This window comes from Musca autumnalis, unplaced genomic scaffold (genome assembly GCF_047663935.1).
Source record: "Musca autumnalis isolate F117 unplaced genomic scaffold, ASM4766393v1 scaffold_5, whole genome shotgun sequence".
Classification (NCBI taxonomy): domain Eukaryota; kingdom Metazoa; phylum Arthropoda; class Insecta; order Diptera; family Muscidae; genus Musca; species Musca autumnalis.
The window spans coordinates 108,122,897-108,138,710 of NW_027412088.1; the positions used below are offsets into that span (position 1 = coordinate 108,122,897).

At 35.8% G+C, this 15,814-nt stretch overlaps 1 protein-coding gene across 5 annotated transcripts in view; it reads right to left on the reverse strand.

Moving 5' to 3' along the window:
* The window catches only part of sano (CABIT domain-containing protein serrano), a 711,482-nt gene that overhangs the window by 446,384 nt on the left and 249,284 nt on the right, over nt 1-15,814 (reverse strand). For all 5 annotated transcript variants that reach the window (XM_073957415.1, XM_073957408.1, XM_073957405.1 and 2 more), the window contains one exon: nt 3,652-3,682. The gene's annotated coding sequence lies outside the window, so the exon portion shown is untranslated. The remainder of the gene's footprint in view (nt 1-3,651; nt 3,683-15,814) is intronic.

Sequence of the window (15,814 nt, forward strand, 5' to 3'; positions counted from 1 at the left end):
TTTGCATAACATCAGCAGCAGCGGCAACAAAAACAACATCAACAGAAACTATTGCAAACGTTTCAATTTCAATCAAATTAAGATTTTTGTAGGAGGGGTTTTCCCCCAATAAAATTGTTGTGTTTACATAGTGTGAGGCAATGAGGAAAAAGAGTCTCCTCTGCTCAACATAGTTGTGGTGCTGTTGTTGCAACAAAACCCTAGCGGCTCTGCAGACATCATCACTAGCCGGCGGAGAGTGTGCGATGCGTAATTACTTTTATGGTCGTGAAGAACGTTTTTATGCAAAATAGACGCTTATTATATGCCAAGCTCTAAACACATTGTTTTTTGTCAGTCTTTCCCTCTCTCTCTTTCGCTGTTGGTCTTGCTGCATCGTATCATTATTTGATTCGCTTGATAGAATCAGGAAGACTTTAGTTTGGTTATTATATCACAAAGCAGACAATTTATTTGGCACAAAGTAGTGATTGATAAACTGTCTTCAATGTTGCAACTGGCCTGTAATCAAATAAAATATATTGTTGACAATCTTTTGAGAAAAAAGAAAAACTTCGCTATCATCATCATAAAATTGAAGCAGTTTTCCCCCATTTAAATGGTCTACTATTAACAGTTTCAAACAGGTAAAGATAGTGGAATGTTTAAAGAAAAACTATAATTTAAAGAGTGACATTAACCGGGCAACTTGGTGGAAATAAATTTGATTCGAAATATTCAGAAATTCAGTATCAAGAACTTTGTATCAAATTGCGGTGAATACATACACTCCACGTCAGTAGAATAGACCACCTAAATGTTTGTTAATGTTAGCTTATTTATCCCAAAACGAATGAATCTGCTTTTTTAATCTTGTGGGGATTTAAAGTCTATGACGTTCCGTATCAAACACAGGAAATATTATGTTTCTAGCTCTTTGCGAAATGATTTGCTGATCAATTTTCCCATAGTACTATGAAAAATAGGCATTTATTTTTGGTCATCAGGATAGAACAGTCACTTTATTTAAGCGAACTTTTGAGATATTTATGCCGAATTTTCTTTCAGACGATGGATCGCAAATGACTATTCCAATACGTTAAAACGGAAAAACAATCTTAATATACCCTCCATACCACAGCGGTGGGTGGCACTTACATGGGAAGTTGTGACAAAAGTCCTTCTTTATAAGATATCGAATTGAACTGGTTGCCTAAAAAATCTATAACAAAAAGATTGCAGTCCTAGGTTTAAGTTTTCACAAGTTTTCATTGCGGCCCAAGATACAATTATAATAGCACACTAAACATTATATTGAACATACATATAAAGAAGGATAATATAATGACTGAAAAATATTCCAAAAATATAAATTCCGTAAAACGTCAAAAGAGTTTTGAAACCAATAGACCCTTGGCTTCATCCTGGTACTAGTGCTTTTGGTGAAAATCGGTTCAGATTTGGATATAGCTCCTATATATATTCGCCCGATTTGAGGTATTTGGTGAAACAAACACCGAAATTCCGCCCAATTTTGATGAAATTTGGAGAATGTCAACGAATTCAATCTGGAAATTAGTTTGCCAAACTATATTATAATCGGTTAAGATATGGATATAAATCCCATACATATGATCGGCCGATTACATGTAGTTGGTGCACCAAACACCCAAATTCTGTTCAATTTTCTTTTATATTTTCAGTCGATTTCAAGTATTTAACGCACCAAACACAAAATTGAACAGATTTTTTAATTAATCTGGGAAAATGTCATGCAGTTTAGTCTAGAAACAATTTCGCCAAATTATATTGAAATCGTGGTGGTGTAGGGAACTTTGATCCTTTCCTTACTGGTAAATTCTTAAAATGATGACATGATTTTTGTAGTTGGGCGCATCCACTGTGTATACTATGGTGGAGGGTATAAACAAGTTTTGAAATAGGGCTCGTACCACAACAATCGGAACATAACAGGTACTAGTATTAGTAATTTAAATATTGTTACGAACATAATAGGTGGATATAATTTAGATAAAGTTCGTAAATTTGTATTAAGCATTTACTTTATTTGAGTCACTTTTACAACAACAACTACTGTACAGAACTTACTACAATCGTGCAATTATCGCTTAGTCACTATTTTCCATATTTATTTTGCTATTGTTTTTGTTTAGCTTAATTATTCTTTCTACATTGTGACGTCATTCATTACTACACCTACTACTTTCCCGCATTTGGATTGACCATTGTAGGACATTCTATACTGAGGATTCTAGAACAGGCTATGCTACAGCGGGCGAGTATAAATACAGGAGAATATCAGGTGGGTGAGCGAGTTGTAAATCAGAACACGAATTAAAACCGTCAGCTATGCAAAACATTAAGTAAACTGATTTAAGTGGAATCGCGTAGAAATAATTGAAGTCAATTTGGTGGAAACATATCGGGAAATAAAACAACGCCTACACAGGTTAAGTTGAACCTAATTCCGTAAGAATATTTTGAATTATCGCATCCACCGTGGAGGTAGCATTCTCGGCTTGAACACAGAAGCTCGTGAGTATTTTAGTGGGGCTGCCATCGTGAACTTATCTCAACTGCAATATGATGAGATTCTCAAATTATGTACGAGTTACGCTGCACAATGATGATACTGACCACAATTGCACCACCACTTCGCCCTGAACGGTGGCGAGAAGTTCGTATAACGGTGATGGACCAGGCGAGCCTTTATATAGTATCCGGTGGCGCCTAAATATATCCAAAAGATGTACATCTGCGAATGAGAAGGAATGATTCTGCCCTCTTTTGAAATAATTTTGTTACAAATAAGAAGGCTGTTTCTGTTTTTTTTTTTTAAAAAATTTATCTGATGTGTTCTGCCGCAGTCCACTACTTCTGGTATTCATTGTCTTTTAAAACGAATAATAAACGGTAGTTGTTATAGGCAATACCTTTGTGACTCAAATCGCAAAACTATTTGTTGGAAGTAGCATTGCAGTGTCCAGTAGTCATTATTATATGTAATAATTATAATTACACAATGTTTAACTGACAGACTGACGTATGACAATTATATTCCTTGTTTACTTGACAAATATTCAAAACTTCTACGCAAATCCATAGTCTGATATAAACAAATAACTTTCACCCCACACACGCACACATACTCGCATACGACTCAAAACGCATTTCATCTTTGAAGTGGCAACAATGAATGGTACTTGACACTCATTAAAACTCTCAGCTGCCACAACGCCTAAAAGAAATCTTGACCCTAATAACGACGACATTCCATGGCATGAAATATTCACAAGACAGCCGCAGCAGCCGCCAGTAGCAGCTTGCTTTGTTACTACGTAACGTTCGTAATTATAGAACTTGGCACTTGTCTAAGAGATATTTTGCGCCTTAATTTGATTCGGCTTGAAGAACAGGTTCACAATAGTTATAATTACACATTCAAATGTCCAAAGAACTCTCAGAAGCCGACTAACCGACATAGCATGTAGGAGGTGTTTTATTTATTATACAGATTGTTCAGAGAAATAATTCAAATGAAATCAAAATATTCAACCAAGTGGCAAGAAAATAACTTTCACTATAGCAGCCTTAAGGCGAAAGCGAAATATAATGATGTTATGTAAACAAATTCTAGGGCCATCAACTTACCTCGTGATGATGTTTCTAAATGTTATCGAATCTGAAAATAAATAAAAATAAAATGAATCAAATATGGTGATAAATACGATAGACTTCAATAAAAGAGGTAAACATTTTATTATTCCTTTTTTCAATTTTGTAAGCATCATCCCACATGATTGGCAAATCGTAAATAAAACGATCGTTTGGCTATTTGAAGGTGAAAGTAATTTAAATTTCAAATCTTCTTAGACATGCTTCTAGATTTTAAACAATATTTACCGTGGTAAAAGAGTTGAGACAATAGATAAATCTTACATAATTTAGATCTGGAGATTTTGGTGATGTCAAAAAAACTAAAAAACTAACACGGTGCTCTTGAAGCAACTTTAAATGGAAGGTGCTTACACCTGGGAAAGATTTTGCGGATTCTGAAACTACAATGTTCATAGATGAGAAAAATCAAAAAAATCGCCGGAGAGCTTTTTAAAAAAATCGCGATACAAGTCTGCATTTTTAAGGGTTTTTTAAAGTTTTCACGATTATGCTTGGAAACCGCAAGTCATATCGAAATGGGACCAAAAAAACTGTTGTAGCTATGAAAATTCTCTACAAGATTACACTTTATGGTATTTTCGTAGGTTTTTGCGGATTTTGCAATGTCCCATCTGGGATGTTTGTGGAACAACTATATATAATGTTCATAGGTTAGAAAAATCAAAAAACAAGAAAAAAACGCTGGAGGAATTTTTAAATAAATCGCGGTCAAAGTTCACATTTTAAGATTGTTTTTAGGTTTTCACGATTTTCTTGGAAACCGCAAGTCCTATCGAAATGGGACTAAAGAAGTATGTATGGACGATATTCCTTTCAGACAATTTGGAGTCGATTTAGCCACGTCCGTCTGCCTGTCTGTCGGTCTGTCTGTCTGGCTGGTGCGCAAGATAACTCTCGAACGGATCAACCGATTCGAACCAAATTTTGGGTATGGTAATATTTTGTTCAAACTTATTTTAAGTTCGAAGATGGCTCTTCTGGTACCTCTCCCACAAAAGTTCAACAAATTTCTCTAAAATGGTGTGAACGATATCTCTCGAAGGGAGCAATCGATTTGGTCCAAACTTTGTACATCGTATTATTCCTTCCAGATACAAATCGGTTTCGAATACATACTTTACCGGTCCACTCCTTCGGGTACCTCCCACACAAAATTCGAAAGAAGTGAAGTTTAAGAGCACCTCTCGGATCGCTTTTTAATTTGTTTCAGCAGGCTGTCCTTGTGACCCCCTTTACAACGGTACAAGTCCATACGGGGACAAGTCCATACTTCCTGAGATAATGACCTGAAAGCTCCAAGAAACCCTGACGCCACTAACTAAAATGGCAAACGCTCGCAGGGAGTTTCTGAGTGGTCCAAACTTTGTACATCGTATTATTTCATCCAGTCATGTATAAGGTTGAAATATGGACTATATCGGTTCTGGTACCTCCCACATAAAATTTGAGAAAAATGCAGTTTGAGGACAAAAAAAGTCCTGCGGGCAAACAAAAATGTCTGCAAGATAACTTTTAAACTTTTTCATTAATTTCTTCCAAATGTAGTTTAACATAATTAAATATTTCGAGTTCTCTATGAATCAGAACTCAATGTGTTGGTATAACCCCACATTGTGGTACCTTCAGATTATATTTTGGTCAGAGGCTGAGGGTATACCTCCGTCAGCACAGCTGACTGATACTTTCTTACTTGTTGTTTTCTGATTTTTCTCATCGACGAACATTGTAGTTTCAAAATCCGCAAAAACTTCCTAGGTATAAGCACCTTCCATTTAAAGTTTCAAGAGCACCGTGCTAAACAAGTAATTGTGTAAAAAAAAAACAATTTATTGGATTTTTTGCCTTCCACAAAATGGTATATTTTGTCATTCAGTATATGTACAGCTTTACTCAATTCAGTTACAATTAAACTGACGATTTTAAGTCGCGGTCGGAAATACTACTCCATTCGCCCAGCCGCGAACCTTAAGTTTTATCAGAAGCAAACCTTACCAAGGGGAACCATGGATAGAGTGAGTAAAGCCTGTAACCCGCAATATTTGACCCCGAAAAACTCTAAGCTCTCACGGAAAATTGAACAGCCCACGACTTTGAAAGCGTCGTCTTTAGGACAATCGCTTGATATCCCCCAACCAATAAGAAGTACGGATGCAACCTGGCAGGCAAGCAAAATAACAAGCAATGTGTGGTATCACTGGCTTCAAAAGAGCTGGGGAAATCTAACGACGGAAATACTGCTACGCACCCAAACTTACGCTTACAAGCGAGTACGATCCTCTGAGGAAGACCACTTCAATTTAAAGAGACCAATGAAACCACAGACTTTAAGGTTCGAGGGGTCAAAATACGTGTCCACCAAAAATTGTGGACATACGAGGGCGGTTCGGAAACTTCTTAGCCTATCAATGAAAGAGAATAGTTAGTTTTTCAAAAATATTTTTAATTTTCAATATAATCTCCTGAAACTTCAATACACTTAGTCCAACGCTTTTCTAGCAATTCTATCCCTTGATTAAAATAGTTTTCCTCAAGTTCTTCAAAATAGTGATTTACAACTGTAATTGCATCTTCATTTGAGGTAAAACGCTTGCCAGCAAGGATTTTTTTTAGATTTGGGAACAAGTAATAGTCACTGGGAGCTAAATCAGGAGAATAAGGTGGGTGGTCAAGCAACTCGTACTTTAATTCGTTGATTTTAGCCATTGTTAAAACACTCTTGTGCGCTGGTGCGTTGTCTTGATGAAAAATTATTTTTTTGTGTTGTAAGCCAGGACGTTTTTCTCGAATTTGTACATTTAATTGATCCAAAAGGTTGCAATAGTACTCTGAATTTATTGTTTTACCCTTTTGCAGATAGTCAATCAATAAAATACCTTTAAATCCCAAAAAACCGTTGCAATAACCTTACCAGCCGATTGAATTGTTTTTGCCTTCTTTGGGGTACTTCCTCCAGCTTCAGTCCATTGTTTGGAGTGATCGTTTGTCTCTGGAGTATAGTGGCGGATCCATGTCTCATCCAAAATCCATTTTACTTCGCTTAAAACGATCCAAACAAGCTTGAGAAATGTTCATTCTTATGCGTTTTTGATCGACTGTTAACAAATGCGGCACCCATCTTGCAGAAAGCTTTTTCATCTGTAGTTCTTCATGCAAAATTAAATGGACTCGATCATTCGAGATGTCCATGATATTAGCAATTTCACGCACTTTTATTCGTCGATCAATTACAATACAATTTCTGTTGTTATTGCTGTTTTTGGACGTCTACTACGTGGTTCAACTTCAATGCTTGTACGACCACGTTTAAATTCTGCAACCCAATTTTTTACTGTTGCATATGAAGGAGCACTTTCACTTAACATATTCACCATATCAATATGAATTTCTTGTCCCGATAAACCTTTTTTATGTAAATATTTAATGACAGCAGGCATTTCTAATTTTTCCATTGTAAAAAAAGTCGCGGATGCGTCTTTTTTGAACACCTGTTTCTATATGAAGGAGTTGCCAGATCGAAACAAAATTTAACATGTGTTCATAACAGAGATGGAAGTTTCCAAAACACTTAACTTTTTTCTGTTTATACCGCGCTTTTTGTGCTAGGCTTAGAAGTTTCCGAACTGCCCTCGTATGTCACGGAATATTCCCCATATAACTTTACCACACGATTTCAGATATTTTGACGTTTTGAGCTAAATTTACAGACCCAATTAGCTATAATTTGACATTTAGCGTCACTAGAAGTAAAAAACTCATCTACAAAAAAATTCTGACGTTTTTAGCTACATTTTAAACAGAATTAGCTATAATTTGGCATGTAGGATTTTTAGTGGTCGAAGACTTCTTCGCTAAAAATTGTGGACACGGGTCTAAGTTTTGGAATAGGTCACACATAACGTTAACGCCCGATTTCAGGTATTTCAACGTTTTAAGCTACTTTCTCAGAACCGAATATCAATAATTTTGTATTTAACGTTCGAAAGAGTCAAACAAACTTCTTCTCGAAAAATTGTGAACATAGGCCTACGTGTTGAAATATCCTCAACGGTACAGGTATTTTAAAGTTTTTGCCTACATTTTTTGCCCAGATTGTATGTAATTTGGCATTTAGGGTTTTTTGTGGTCAGAAAACTTCTCCTCCAAAAATTGAGGACATAGGTCCGCTTTTTGGAGTAGTCCACATAAAACAACATCGCCCGTTTTTTGATATTTTAGAAGTTTTTACCTACATTATCTGACCGAATTAGCTATAATTTGGCCCCTATATAACGATACCGCCCGATTTTAGAAGTATTGACATTTTCAAACCGAACTAGCTATAATTTTGTACTTAAATTAACTAAAAAGACGAATCATTCAAAATTTTGTATTACGGGTTTCAAAAAACTTCTCCACCTAAACTAATTACACTGTGCTACACGAAAAATATTCAAGTGTTCTGATGCAAAAATTCTATAGTGCTGGGGTCCATGGATAACGAAAATACCTTTGCTTCCTTTGGGTCACTTCGTTTTTTTGTTTTATAAAGGTAAATGTAGTGAAAAACGGGGTTACTAAGATTTTTCAATTTTAAACTTGCATAACTTTTATTTTTCGCAATGGATTTCTATTGGTTTATCTTTCGAACAAGCTATAAGGTTTTGAAATCGGTTAACATATCGCTAAGTTATAGTTGTTGAAGTGCGAAAAAATCGCATCAAAAAACGGGAAAATGCTTTTTCTTGTGCTCCAGGCTGCTTAGAAGATACCAAAGCAGTATATTTTTTATTTTCACCAAAAAATTAATAAAGTTAGCTTTCGAAAACCGGAATGAAATCGGTTGAAAAATAGATAAGTTTTGCATTTTTTTGTGTTTTTACTTTTACTGTGGTAATGCTAGAGTGCATTCAAATAAATGTTGATAGGAAGCTGCAATTTTGGAAAGATGGGTCTATCGATTCGGGGCAGGTCATGTTCGAAGATGGACTACATCGGTCCACGTTTTGGAATAGCCCCATATTGCGGTACCCCAAAATTTCAGGCATTCTGACGATTTTAGATACATTTTCGGACCGCATTAACCATAATTTGACATTTCAGGTTCGAAGGGGTAAAGAAACTTCTCCGCCAAAAATTATGAACATATGTAGGTCCACGTTTTCATACAGCCCCCATATAAAGGTACTCCCAATGTCAGATATTTTGACATTTTTAGCTACATTTTCTGACCGAATTAGCTATAATTTGGCATTTAACCCATTTCGTACTTGGTGTTCGATTTTTCGAACAGTAAAAACACTTCTTTTCAAAAAAATATTTATGGATGAAAAACGTTAAATTTTAAACAAGTTTTGGTATATGTATAAAGCCTAATCTGTCAACAAAAAAAAAACCCTCCCTCCCCCTTGATGTAAAGGGCAGATTTTTGAAACCTATACTTTTGGATACTTTTTAAATTAATTTTAAAAAATTATAAAAAAATGAAATTACAAAAGTAATCATTGAGAATTATTGCCAATACATGTAGTCGTTTCACAAAATATAGAGAACTTGATTTACATTCGCAAGCGCGACGTGCAAAGTTGACTGTTCGAAATTTCGAACGCTGGTACTTAACCTACATATTGATGGGTATATAAAAACTTGGAAATGTACTGACAAATTGCGGGGAAAAGTTATTATAGCACCATATAAGACTAAATACTAAATTTCAGCCATTTCTAAAGGATAGTGCGGCTTAAATCCTGAAATACCATTAAATCGTTAGGTACAATTCAACGGAGGCTATATAAAACGTGGACGTATGCTGAAAAATTTCTGGAGGAAAGTTAAGTATCCTCAAAAAAGACTAAATATGTATTAATATACAACAATTTCTGTAGGATAATGCAGCTAAATCCTTGAAATCTCCCGAAAATCGGGCGGTACCCTTATATTGGGGGGCAACCCAAAACGTGGACCAGTGCTGACACATTTCGGGGAAACGTTTTGTAGGTCCAAAGAAGTCTCAATACCAATCTTCAACCATTTTTTCATACAAAAATGGTGAAATAAATCAATAAAACGGCAAATAAATCAATTTTATTTTACTTCTATTTATATAGCTTAAGCGCCAGTGTTCGAAATTTTGAACACCACTTTCCTGGAAAACGAAAAATAGGAAACATTTTTTGAGTTGATTTTTGACATCAGTGGGTCCTAATTACCCTAAAAAATAAATAAAAAATTTTTCTCGGTACGATATGGGTTAAGGTTCTCCATGATCAAGAAACGTCTCAACAAAAAATTATGGACATTGGTCCACGATTTGTAAAAAATTCGATATTCCTGAAATCGGGCGGTTCCGTTATATGGTGGCTAGAACAAAACGTGGACCTATTTCCATAATCACTAAAAACCCGAAATGCCAAATCGTCAAAATTCCTGAAATCTGTTAACCAATTAAATAACAATTAAATGGCTTGTTCGAAAGATATTACTTGCCCCTTAAAAAAAGAAGACCAATAGAATTTCGTTGTGAAAAATAGAAGTTATGACCGTCTAAAGTTGAAAATTTTAGAAACCCCGTTTTTCACTACATTTACCGTTATAAAACAAAGTGACCCAAAGTGACCCAAAGGAACCAAAGGTGTTTTCAATACGATAGAATTTTTGCATCAGAACGCTTGAATCTTTTTTTAGTCAACTTTTGTAGCATAGTGTTATCAAGGGAGGGTATAAAAAGTTCGGCTCGGCCGATATTAATGCGTTTGTATTTATTTTGAGTTTTGACGCGATATGTGTTTCGTAATAATAGAATCATATGAATGATATACAAAACATTGGCTCTGCTGTGCGAAACCATGTTCTACATTTCCGAAAACAAAGCACGGTGCGCCTTAACTAATTTTAAATGGAAGGTGCTAATACCTGGGAAGTTTTTGCAGATTCTGAAACTACAATGCTCATAGATTAGAAATATCGGAGCGATTTTCGAATAAATCGCGATTTAAGTTCACATATTTAGGGGTTATTTAGGTTTTCACGATATTGCTTGGAAACCGCGTGTCCTATGTAAATGGGCCGAAAATGCTGTGAAAATTTTCCACAAGATTGACCTTTATGATGTTTTCGTAAGTTTTACCGTTTTTGAGATATATAAGTTCAAATTGAGACAATGTACTGACTGTATCGCCATATGTCATTACTGCAATTTCCCAAATTAAACTTATATATCTTGAAAATGGTACAACCCAGGAAAGAATAAATCATCCAATCTTGTAGAGAATTTGCACAGCTTCAACATATTCTTTAGTCCCATTTTGATATGAATTGCGGTTCCCAAGCAAAATTTTGAACAAAAACCATTGTTCCACAACATCCCATACGGGACAAGGGAGACTTCTCTCTTGAAGACTTAAGATAAAAACCTAAAAAATTGAACTGAACCTCTAGCCTAAAGCCTAAAGGTCAGTCTTGTAGAGAATTTTTACAGCTACAACATTTTCTTTAGACTCATTTCGTGCAAACCTAAAAAACCCTAAAATTGTGAATTTTGATCGCGAGTTATTTAAAAATCCCTCCGGTGATTTTTTCTGTTTTTTTTTATTTTTCTTATCTATGAACATTGCTGTTCAGAATCCGCGAAATCTTCCCATGTGTGAGCGGTTTTCATCAAAAGTTAGTTAAGGCGCACTGAGCTTGATATTGTTTCATAAGGAGGCGATACAGTCAGTGCATTGTCTCAATTTGAACTTCAATATCTCAAAAATGGTAAAATATTATAAAGGTCAATCTAGTGGAGAATTTTCACAGCTACAACATGTTCTTTAGGCCCATTTACATAGGACTCGCGGTTTCCAAGCAAAATCGGGAAAACGAGCATTGTAGTTTCAGAATCTACAAAAACTTCACAGGTGTAAGCACCTTCCATTTAAGTTTGGTTAAGGCACACCGTGAAAGCCAATACTTTAAAATCAATTATAAAGATCCACCGGTTTTATTTTTTCAAAGCGTTTGGTCCTCGCTTTTTAATTATGGCGCCTGTATTGAATATTTCAGTCATTTGACCATGTGCGTAATCATTATAATCAGATGTTATCCTTTTACTCTGTGGGCAACAGAGAAAGAATGATTTTGGACGAAGGAATTTTAAAAATACCTAGGGTTATAACAATGAAAGGGCATTACAAATGCACCTCCAAAAGGAATGGTATAGGCAACTCTACATGCAATATTATTTTTTTCTGTTTTGATATAATTTAAAATGAATGTCAGTGTTAACGCACGTTTAAACGTTTGGTTTTGATTGCCTACAAGCCATAAACACAATTCATACACCTAAGAGGGGCATATCAATTTTAATGATGGCTCAGATCATAAACAAAAACAAAAGACTTAAACAACGAACCTGTAAATCAAAATATTGTGCACAAACAAAACATCGGTGGGGTATTTATTTATGTTTATTCCAAAGCAACCTCCTCGTTCGTATTCGTTACACTCATTCTCCAATATATTGATTTATAGTTTGTCAATTGTTGGTTTCTTTGGGGTTGTACTCCACAACAACAACGACGACAACAACAACAAATAATAAAAACAAAGATTTCTCAAAGCAATTAAACCTCCATGTGGACCACGTTCTTTCCACTTCTTCCTCTTCTTTTGGAAGTTCTTTTTCTTCTATTTATAGCCACCCAATATTGTAGTGGGGTACTAAGTCAAGAAGAACGACGACGGCGATGACGACGGATGTCGTTTTGCCCAAAGAAAACGGTACGGCTGGCCGGAGACGGAGATCCAACAGGAAAATATGAAGTATTTTTGTGCTTCGGTACTTTTGGTTTATCTTCTTAGGCGATGGAGTCTGAGCCTTAAATACCACAAGAATTCTGGTATATGAGCCCAATGGTATTTAAAATGAAATAATAGCTCAGAGCAATGCAGCCCGTTCATCTGTCTGTCTCTTTTTGTGTAGTGGAGGAACATTCAAATCGTTGTGCCAATATTTCTCTACACACAATATTGCCGGGCCAAAGAGATTTTCCTTCAATATACTGTGTTTTTGGGATTTGTTTAATGGATTTCTGTTGTTGATGTTCTTTTTTTAATTTTTTCTGTTACCCCAATCGGGTTTCCTTGGACTTTTTTCCATTATTTTTGTCTCTTAATAGTTGTGCACCAATAATTTATGGCCTTATGGTAATAAAATAAATTTCTGCCACTAAAATATTTACCTCTAACGGTTGTTTAGCGGTTAAGGTCACAATGCAGTGTTTGATCTCTGGCAGACGAAAGAACGCCACCAATGAACGACAACAATAACAACATCAACAGCAACAAATAGCAAAACTTTAATTGCACTTTGAACAAAACAAAATAAAATATTTCGGGAGATGTGATGGCAAAGATACACATTGGAATGTCAAGTGATCAGTGGACTTTCACAAGGCAAACAACGGCCGGATTGAAATGGAGGAAAACAACGACAAAACATGATGGCAATGCATGAAGAAGACCGACAACTGGAGGCTATCGTCGGTAATATCAAAGTGTTATCTATAGATGGCGCTGCAACAAAGTATTTCCAACAAAAGCGAACAATTCGAAAATGGCACAATCAAACATTCTTTTTGTTTTTGTGCGGAGATTGGAAAACAATTACAGTATGGCGAAGACAATTGGAGGATGGAATACCAGACCATTACATTTTTCGAAGGGACAAATTAATCTATTATCAATGCACAGAACAGGTGGCGTCTTGGGAAAATTTTAAATTATCCCAAGAGCATACTTATTTTTAATGAAATTGGTTGTAATCTTAACGTAACGACATCTTAACAATTGACTAGACCTAACATAAACTGCCGGCATTAAAATGCTACATACGGACGTTAAAGTACATATTTTATCGGGAGAAGAATTTAAATTTGGAAGAAGGTCAGAATTAAATTTACCACCCTATCGTTATTTAACCTAACCCGGTTATTACACATGCAATTAACATGCAGACAGTTGTGTATACAAAATATAGTCGAAACTTCTTTTTTCCGACTAGATACTTGCATGTGTAAAAGTTCGGAAAAACTGAAGTTACTTTCAAAGCACTTGCATTGATTACTGATAAGGAAATTTTCTCAGCAGTGGAGTTGTAGGTTGGCGTGGTAGTCAACATGTGTGTATTGGTATTTTTCGAACTGTCACTTGTATGTGTAAACGGGGGGTCAATATTGAAGTTATATAACCTTCACAATTTTGGATCAAGTACAGTTTATGGAAATTTCGAGAATCGTTTTGAAATTTTTACCGAAAGTAGTCCTTACGGTCCTAATTACAATGATATATTTTTATCGTGGGCAAATACTCAACGCAAATCGAGAAGCCTTTAAAAGTTAATTAAAAGGTGCCGTGATATAAATCGCAACGGACATAACTCAAAAGTCAATTTTGAGAGTTATTTCCGCGCATAATACCAAAAGAATCCAAAAATAATTTTTCGAGTAATATCCGCTCAGAGGACCGCGCCGATTAGGGCTTTAAAAACTATTTTGTTTGTACACCCAATAGAAATTCAGGTATGGTATGAGGCAGCCATCGCAGCTAAAAGGCTACAGTCGATGAGCGAGTGGATCGGTAAAGACAACCAAACATACTAAAGGTCACAACGGGTGAATTTATAAATCAAATAGTATCAGACCGTATATCTGAAACTAGTGAAGTAGCATTGTAAGAAGTTCTAATTCCGGACAGAGACACGTGGATCGATGGAGCTCTAGCACAGATTCCCGCTGTAAGCTGCGGGTTTACGGATGGGGCTGTGCTAGGGGGGAGAACCGGACCAGGTCTTTATATCATGGATCCTTCAGGCGGAAATCCAAGCGATAACAAAGTGTCCGATGTGGTTTGACACTCACACAAAGTCTACCACTGCAAACATCCTTACGATCAGCGAAACAGCTATTAAAGCTATAACAACCAAAAAAGTGAAATCTAGAACTGTCTTATAATGTATAAAGTCTGTAAACAACTATTCCGAACATGGTACGGTAAACGCTATATGGGTACCAGGGCATACATGGATTAGGGGTAACGAAATAGCAAACTCCTTGGCAAAACAAGCCGGGGAACAACATACAGTTAGCCCTTAAAAGCGACGCGTCTAGAGATAAAGGCATGGGCAAAAAATCCACATCTCTCCATCTGAAGTAGTGTATAGAAGGGAAAAGATACAAAAATCCTATGGGGGGAACTCAGACGAGGATAAAACAAAGGAATTAATTTTACTGAGTAAAAAAAGATATCAGTAGACTGACGGGCGTCTTTACAGGACACCTGGGGCTACAAGCGCACCTGCACAAAATAGGTTGTGCAGAAAAAGGTGAATGCCGAGCATGCGGAGAGGACGACGAAACGTTTGAACACGACCCCTGTCATTGCCAGGCTTCACAAAGCTGAGAACCCAGCTACTAGGGAGCGACATAATACGTGGACTCGACCAAAATTAGGACAATCGAGTTCAAAAATTTAAGAGACTACAGTGGTCGACATTCTTTTAAGCGCAAGACAAATTTTTGTGTATGTTTGTATATACTCGCGAACTAAATAAGTTTTATTAAGGTTTTCTTTATAAAACGATTAGTTTAATTATAATGTTAGAAAATAAGAGAAAAATAAATTCAATACTGACACAGAAGTGATTAATCGTGGACATTTTTCTAAACAACCTTAAAAATTGGGCGACATTCGTTTAAGCGCACACTACTTAAAACACATTAAATAAGCTTTATATCAAATTTAAACCAATAATGTCAGTAATTATTATTATATAAAATTTAGTATCCTTAATGATAAAAAACGCAAATTGGAATTGTTCTTATATGATTTTTTAAAGTCAAAATTCGACTATAACACGTTACCCGCCTATTTTGTACCGTTGAGTATTGAAAACTGTTTTTCAGCTGTGTGCGGTGTAGCGGTGAGAGTGTCTCATTGTATTCATCTTCAATATCGCGCAGAACTTTAAATTGACCGAGAAAATATATGGCGTTTTAAAATATATCTCGAAGGATGGAGTACAATTTCGTAAGGAATATACAGAAATTCCGCTAACCTAAACTAACATTGCACACAAACGCGACTTATTGGCCATTACATGAACTTTTACTGGGTTTTTAAG